We start from the raw sequence: 7,912 nt of genomic DNA on the forward strand, positions 1-7,912 counted from the left end.
GACGTTGCCGAGATGCTTAGGGGTGTTAAATGGGATTTCCAAAGGGGATCAACGCTAAGTAAAGATATAACTCTCATCAAGGAGTCATAATTTGGCAATTGTTCGAATAAAATCAAATGGTTCGTGGGTTATTCTCTGGTAGTCGTTGATATACCAAATTAACATCGGTGATTCCATTGATCTAAGCATAAGGGCTCAGAAGGCTACTTCATATCTAATAGTCAGGGAGCTCCGTATAAATTCTGTACAAATTTCAATTAATATTCTCATAGGTACATGTGGAGTACATGAAAAGAGAGTAAATTTTGATTTGATTTGGGAGGTACTTCACATGGAAAATGAATATAACGTTGTAGAATGTTTTTTTAGCCATTTGATCCTCCACTAAAAAGGGTCAAGGTCCCAAGTCCAGAAAATGGACGACCAGTGAGAGAGACTCATGAGTCACAAGTATCTCAAGAATCACACCTACACGTATTTAAAAGAGCATGTACAGTTACACCCACTACTTGTGAATTAGATGCAACTAAAGTTAAGGATTATTTCCCCTATTCCCCTCTTGTAGGAAGTATGATACTTCGAGATAAAAATGAAACAATCTCACACTTGAATTCATCCACTGAATCCTTGTTACGAACCCGAATTGGTTCGCAATGGAATTGATCTTCTCGCAAGGGGGTCAGCCTCTCGTCACACTTGATGAAAGGGTCAGTCCTCTTTGTGTGCAAAAATACAATGTCTGGGATAAAATTCTTCATTAAATTACATAGAAGCTAATGAGAGTTTATAGAACTAAATAACTAAAAAAAGATTAACATAATCTTAACTAGTTTCCAAATCAATCCTGCCATTTCCAAAAAAAAAGTATCCAAATCAATCCTAGTTGCCTAATTTGTGCTACATGCCTAATCTACCATCCAAGTAATCCAACAATGATCAAATCTTGGAAAATCTGATATATTCTACTCTAGTGGAACCCATCTAGGTACGCAACAAATTGTTACAAACCCAAATCAGTTCATAATAGGAAGATCAATCTCTTGACCCACTTCGAGGGGAGGATCAATCCTCCTTCTTCGTGATCAAATACATAATCTTGGAGACAGAATTCTTCTTTGAATTACAAAGAAGCTAATGAGAGTTTATAGAAGAACACAAGTTAAATACTGAAAGATATTGTGATGAGAATGAAAATAGCTAAATAAAGATTAACCTAATTTTGAATAGTATCGAAATCAATCCTAGTTGCCTAATCTATGTTACCTACCTAATCTATCATCCAAGTAACCCAATGATCAGATCTATTCCACTTCGAAGGGACCCATCTGGGGCAAGTAACAATCCTCACAACAAAGACCCGGTAATCCGAAACCCTACCAGTTCTAGCGAACTCCAAAGACCAAAAACCAACATACCATAGAAAAAGCCCAAGCTTCCCGAAACCTCACCCACAACGATACCCATAGATTAAGAAGCCCAAACTCCACGAAGTCTCCCTCCATAATCTACCACTTCAAACTTAAAAACGGAAACACTAACTAGCTCCAAACACCATACTCCAAAATCTCGCTCGACACCGCCGTTGCTGAAACCCTAGCTAGAGAATCCTCAGTAGAAGAAGAAAGTGGTGGACAGAGAAGGGCCTTAACCTTCTTTTCTGCTTGTCCCTGCTCACCATTTTCTTCACCTGCAGTCAGCTCCAACCATGGTTTTAAATTTCAGCCTAAATCCAAAATTTCAGTCCGAAATTTCGGGTTTACCAAATTTCGGAAATTTTGGAGCCAAAATTTCAGGTTTACCAAATTTCGGCCAAAATTTCAGATATAATAAGATATTACTTTTCATTCTATAACCGGATTTCAGCTGAAATTTCAGTTTCGGCCAAGGCCGAAATTGGGACCAAAACCGAAATTTAGAACCATGGCTCCAACAAGGGATATGTCACTGGTCGTGACCGGTAATGAGCTAAAACCGGTAAAAAAAGGGGCGAAAGTAGAAAAAAAGAGGGCAAATTTATCACCTCACAAAAAAGGTGTAAAACAAAGTGACATCAGATTAAGGCTATTATTTTCTAGTGGGCCCATATAATTAATACTTTTTTTTAATGGGACCCATCTATTAAACGGATCCGATGCATCTCTAGGCAACGTGCCCCAACTGCCACTCACTCAATATTTGGTAAGGACAATAAGGCCGTCCTCTTCGCTCTTTCCCATAGCCCTTGCCTCAATCCTCCTCATTTGTTTTTTGTGATTCCACTTACTTTACAAATCCCAACATAAAAATCATTGCTTTTTTCTACCAAAAAGGAAACTTTGTGCATTTTTAATGGACAAATTGCCAAGGAAAAGGTCACCCATCCCTGTTTTTTTCTAGCTGTAAAGGGTGGAGAATGCCAATCTCTCTTTTTGCTCTTCACATGTGCTATTTCCAAAAGCCTTTTTCTCTTCCACTGAAATTATAGAAGCCTTTAAATTGCTTTCAACCATTAGTAAACAGAGGCTAAAGAGAAATGATGGTGGCAAAACCTTAGAATCTCTCCAAACTCTAACCCACAAGGTGAATAGAGATCAAAGTTACTATAAAGTGCCATTACAGAAAAGAAATTGTGGCTATTGTAGCAGTTAATCCGTCTTTAGAATGTTTTCAGTGTCTAAAAGTAATCTTTCTTTGTACAATTTGGTAGATAGAATCAATGAGAAAAAAATAAATAGTACTTGGTTGAAGCTTCATAGTAGTCACGGGCATGATAGATAGTCCTCATGGGTACCTTTGGATGAATATAGAGTGAAACCTGGATAATTATGAAAGGAAAGTATTCTAAGCAAAACCTAAGTTGCTAATCTATATAACTTCATCCTATTCTAACACTTGGGCACTATTAGTTTTAGATTGTGGTCGGTTTGGGGCCCACAACCAGCTACAATAAAACTAGAAAAGTTTGATCTTGCACAAAATCTTACTTTCAACATACATAAATTGCAAACTACAAATGCCCAAATTGAACCCAAATTGCATTTTTCAGTACATGGGTGTCAATGGACTCGACTCGGTCACAGCATTGGACAAAAAAATGAATGGCCCAAATCCGAAAGTGTTGCGGTCACAGGCATAGGTAAGCTACAATGTGAAACCTAACACCTGCGTTTCAAAACGCAGCCAAAGCAAATCCTAGTTGACTCGGCACGTATCGTAGTACTCGGTTAATGAGGTAACAACTCGGGAGAGTCGAAAGAGTTTCGATTGACTTTGTAGTGCAAAACGCAGACTCGGGCAAAACCACAGTTATGGTAAAAGGGAGTCGACTCAGGGGAGTCCACGTTGACACGAGGGAGTTTAGAAACCATACCTAACACTGCAAGAATCACAGTATATTGAATCGTTGATTGATGGAGATAGGATTGAGAAATTGGGTCTCATTCATTCCTACAATGACTCTTCTAAGCAAGCTAGACTCTGTAGTGCAAAACACAGACTCGGGCAAAAAAACAGTAATGGTAAAAGGGAGTCAACGGGGAGAGTCCACGATGACACGAGGGAGTTTTGAAACCATACCTAACACTGCAAGAATCATAGCATATTGAATCATTGATTGATAAGAGATAGGATTTGGAAATTGGGTCTTATTCATTCCTACTAATGACTCTTCTAAGCCAGCTAGAAAGTTCTCTCCTGCCCTCTAATATTAGTAGAATGCAAGGAGCAAACTAATACAATAGCTTATCTGATATGATTTGTCCCCGACATTAAACCTAACCTCACAAATAGAATTACATAAAATGTGGACAACCAAAAAGCATGTACATAAGACAAGAAATACTGAAAGATAAGCAGTCTCTCTCAGCTATAAAAGAAGAGGTAATGACATATAGGAAAAAAACAGAATATCAATTGCTGAGTCATCAGATAATAGAAAGAAAAATTGGGGACCCCACAAAATTATTGGGAGGAAATTGCCACGTGTAAGAGGGGGGGATATGGTCCCCCACTCTATACTTTCTGTAAACAACAATGAGAAGTAGGGTCCACCCACGAGCAATAGAATAAAGAAAAAATGTAAACACACGTCAGTGAGAATATTAATAGTGATTAATTAATTAAAAATGATTAAGAGAAAGGGATGGGGGAATGGGCCCCACCTAAACACGCTAGAAGACAAAAGGGGTGGTAGTTCACATGTCCACCGTTGGGGCCAATGAAAACAGAATTTCGATTTTTTGTTAGAATCTGCCGCCAAAAACATCTCTCTCGCTGGCCACACACAGTAGGCTAAAATTAACCTATAATGCCCAAAATGCCATAAGAAAGGAAAGAATGCATTCTTATGCGAAGAAGTAATTCCGAGGTCATTTTAGTAAATAGACTGATCGAAAAAGCTGGGCGACTGAAAATGGGATGACGCTCATGGGAATCCAAGAACCAGCTGTAGCTATTCCCATTTCAGGGGGGGATGACCAAAATGCCCTTTCAACTTTAGACCTACCTATCACCACTAGAAGGGCAATTTCGTCAATTTTGAAGCGGGTAAATTTACCCTATGATGCCCAAAATGACATCATCAAGGAAAGAATTCATTCTTGAGAAGTGATTTTGAGGACATTTTGGTAAATAGACTGAAGAAAAAGCTGGGGAGACTGAATATAAGATGGCACTGATATGGGAATCCAAGAACCAACTATTGCCATTTTGGTGCAAAATTACCCTATGATGCTCAACATGCCATCAGCACTGAAAGAATGCATTCTAGAGGGGAAGAAGTGATTTTGAAGACATTTTGGTAAATAGACAATGAACAAGAAATTGGAAGGCTGAAAATGAGATGACACTAATATGGGAATCCAAGACCCAGCTGTCAGACCTATTATTATTGGCTTATTGTCTTTTCAAGGAAGAGCATAGCATCATTTGACCACAATGCCCTACAACTTCAGACCTATCTATCATCACTAAAAGGGCAGTTTAGTCAATTTTGAAGGGGGGTTAAATTACCTAAAATGCCCAAAATATCATCAGCAAGGAAAGAATACATTCTTGAAGAAGAATTTATTTTGAGGACATTTTGGTAAATAGACCCATAACAAAAAATCTGGGTGGACTGAAGATGAGAGATGACACTGATGAGGGAATCCAAGAGCCAACTGTCAGAGCTGTGTGACTATTGCCATTTCAAAGGCAAACCATATAACACTATTTGACCACAATGCCCTACACCTTTAGACCTACCATTCATCACTACAAGGGTAATTTCGTCAATTTCCAAGGGGTTCCCTTTGCCAGCCTAGATATGTTGAACACAGAGCATCCAACAGAAGGGCAGAGTTTGGGAAAAAGCATAACACTATTTGACCACAATGCCCTACACCTTTAGACCTACCATTCATCAATACAAGGGTAATTTCGTCAATTTTCAAGGGGGTTCCTTTTGCCAGCCTAGATATGTTGAACACAGAGCATCCAACAGAAGGGCAGAGATTGGGAAAAAGCATAACACTATTTGACCACAATGCCCTTCACCTTTAGACAGTAACAATCATCACTAAAAGGGCAATTTCGTCAGCTAAAGGGAACAAAATGAATTATTTTTTTTTTTCTTTTCCTCTTATTTCCAAAGGCACGAATAATAGAATAGAATACAATCGCCTGAAAAGAAAGAAAAGATAGAAAAATTGGGAACCCAACAAAGCAGAACAAAAAACGTAGAACAAAAAACGGGAAGCAAAAAAAAAAAAAAATTACCGGAAGGGAGCGGTCAAGGAGACAGTCCGTACAGGTCATAAGGGGCCCACAAAGCATCAAGAGGGCAAGGACTCTTCGTATCAATCCTAAGCCATGGCTTCCCACTCCCACTCCAATGAAGTAAACTGACCGGACCATGATGTAAATCCCGACAGCTGCCCTTCACATTATCCCCACCCAAACCATGTTGATTCCACCTATGCTCGATAGGCGCCACGTGTCCAGCAAAAACTAAGAGAAACGGTGGTAAAGATCCCAGCTCGTAAATCCGACCGTTCTTCTGAATCTCCATCCACCGTTCGATCTTTTTCGTAAAGCCAAACCTTCTCCATTTCACCAAATCTATTACCATTACCCCTGTGTTAAAATAACAAGGATTCCGGCGAGAAAATGTGCCGGAAAACCGATCGGACGACCAGAATCTCTCCGTGAAATACTTCGTGAAATTCGCGTGGCAATATTCCGGTGCTCCTAGGGTTTTAGAACCGAGATTTGTACTCCATAGCTTAGAAATATCATCAACGAGTACTAGATCTGAGTCCAAATAGATTACTCTCTTTACACACGGCTCGAGAATATCAGCCATGTAATTTCTAGCGTAATTCAGAGGCTGTTCTAAAGCTTGTCTAACAGATGATGAGATCAGGCCTCGTACAATCTCTGGATCGAAAAAATACACCTTGAATTTAAGTTTTGGAAATGTTGATCGAACTAGGGTTTCGAGATCAGTTTCTGAGACTAGAAAATGGAAGAAGATATTTTCTGGACAGAGAGAATGCTGGAGAATCGAATGAACGGCTGCGATTGAGCCACGGAGGTAGTCCAGATCTAGCGTGATCGCGATATGAACGAGATCTGGATCGCAGATCCTCATCTCGCCGGAGAATTTCCGGTCGCCGGAGCGGCATTCTTTCGCATTACGAAATGTTTGACATTTTCTGAAAGAAAACGGATCGGAAGTTGAAATCTGGCCGGAATATCGGAGATAAGAGTCAAAATGAGAGGATCTGATGGCTTCTGCAGGAGGAAAAGATTGTAGAGAAGGTGAGAGGATGATCATCACCATTGCTGCGGAAAAAAAGCCAGAAAATCTCATGATCCAGAGCATTTTTTTTCCTCTGTAGCTCCAGGTTTTTCTCTTTCTCTTCTTCCTTTGGAGATCGAGCAGATCGTAAAATCGTGAGGAGAGAGAGAGGAATAGGAAGGCTAGGGTTCCTTTGAAGTCTGCCAGCATTACAAAAGAAAAATGAACGGTCCGATTCGCTTAATCAATCTCTCTCTCTCTCTCTCTCTCTCTCTCTCTCTCTCTTATCTTTTTTTCAGAACTCGGATTGCTTTGATGTGAAGCGATCTTGGAGAGAGAAAGCAAGTGGAGAATCGAAATCAAGGAGAAGAAAATCCTTGCCGCAGAGAGAGGAGAAACCTCGAACAAATCAAGAACTGTTGCCTCCTAACCTGCGCCGCTACTGGTTCCTTCTAAGGTGCGCCTCACTCATCTTCTACTTCTTCTTCCCCGCCCTTTCCGGCTAACGTGCGCCGCACTCCTTGCCTCTCTCTCTCTCTCTCTCTCTCTCTCTCGCTGTGCTTTCTATCAGCGGAAAAGGAAAAACTCAATTTCCTCCCTTTTCTTTTCCTTTTCCACCATAGAAATCCACGGACGAGGATTAATAATACAAATAAAAAAAGGGATTTTTTTTTTTTTTTAATTTTAAAAATCGATTGCCAAAACTAGAAAGAAGGGCTTCTTAATGAGGAATAAAAATCCATTCCCCCCAACCCAAAAGCCACAGAGCTTTGTGGAAGAAGGAAAGTAAAATGGGCAAGCTGTCCTGTCTCTTCACAAATGACAGGTGGCTCCCTCTTAGGTAAAATGACTAAAATGCCCTCAGGAGACTAACTATGCTACCTTTCGAACGGAGGACGATGTTCGTAATTTTGAATCTTTGGTAGTAAGTGTAGTAAATGACAAGCTTTTAAGAGATAAAAAAAAATTATCTTAAGCTCCGTAGCATCTCGTTTTGATATTGACACCCGTCTATTTAAGCTTCTCTGTCAGTGGATCTACTAGGAATCACATCCAATGAAGTCTTTGTTTTGTTTGAAGTGTTTTTTTTCGGATCCTATTTTGAGTTTGGGTCACTATCAATTTGAAATTGGACCAATCCATCTGAGTGTC

The 7,912-nt window shown here is 39.8% G+C and overlaps 1 pseudogene across 3 annotated transcripts; it reads right to left on the bottom strand.

The window, feature by feature from the left end:
• Window positions 1–366: 366 nt before the first annotated feature.
• On the bottom strand, window positions 367–7,531 carry LOC143849613 (putative galacturonosyltransferase-like 7 pseudogene; annotated as a pseudogene). Of its 3 annotated transcripts, none has more exons than XR_013235761.1 (2): window positions 5,737–7,531; window positions 367–739 (listed from the first exon to the last, which is right to left on the bottom strand). The product of XR_013235761.1 is annotated as a putative galacturonosyltransferase-like 7 pseudogene, transcript variant X2 (transcript). The 3 variants fall into 3 exon arrangements; XR_013235791.1 differs by lacking the exon at window positions 367–739 and adding an exon at window positions 2,614–2,794; XR_013235739.1 differs by lacking the exon at window positions 367–739 and adding an exon at window positions 5,559–5,640.
• Window positions 7,532–7,912: the final 381 nt, after the last annotated feature.

Source organism: Tasmannia lanceolata, unplaced genomic scaffold (assembly GCF_043159265.1).
Source record: "Tasmannia lanceolata isolate RefF3 unplaced genomic scaffold, GAP_Taslan_0.1 ptg000002l, whole genome shotgun sequence".
NCBI lineage: Eukaryota > Viridiplantae > Streptophyta > Magnoliopsida > Canellales > Winteraceae > Tasmannia > Tasmannia lanceolata.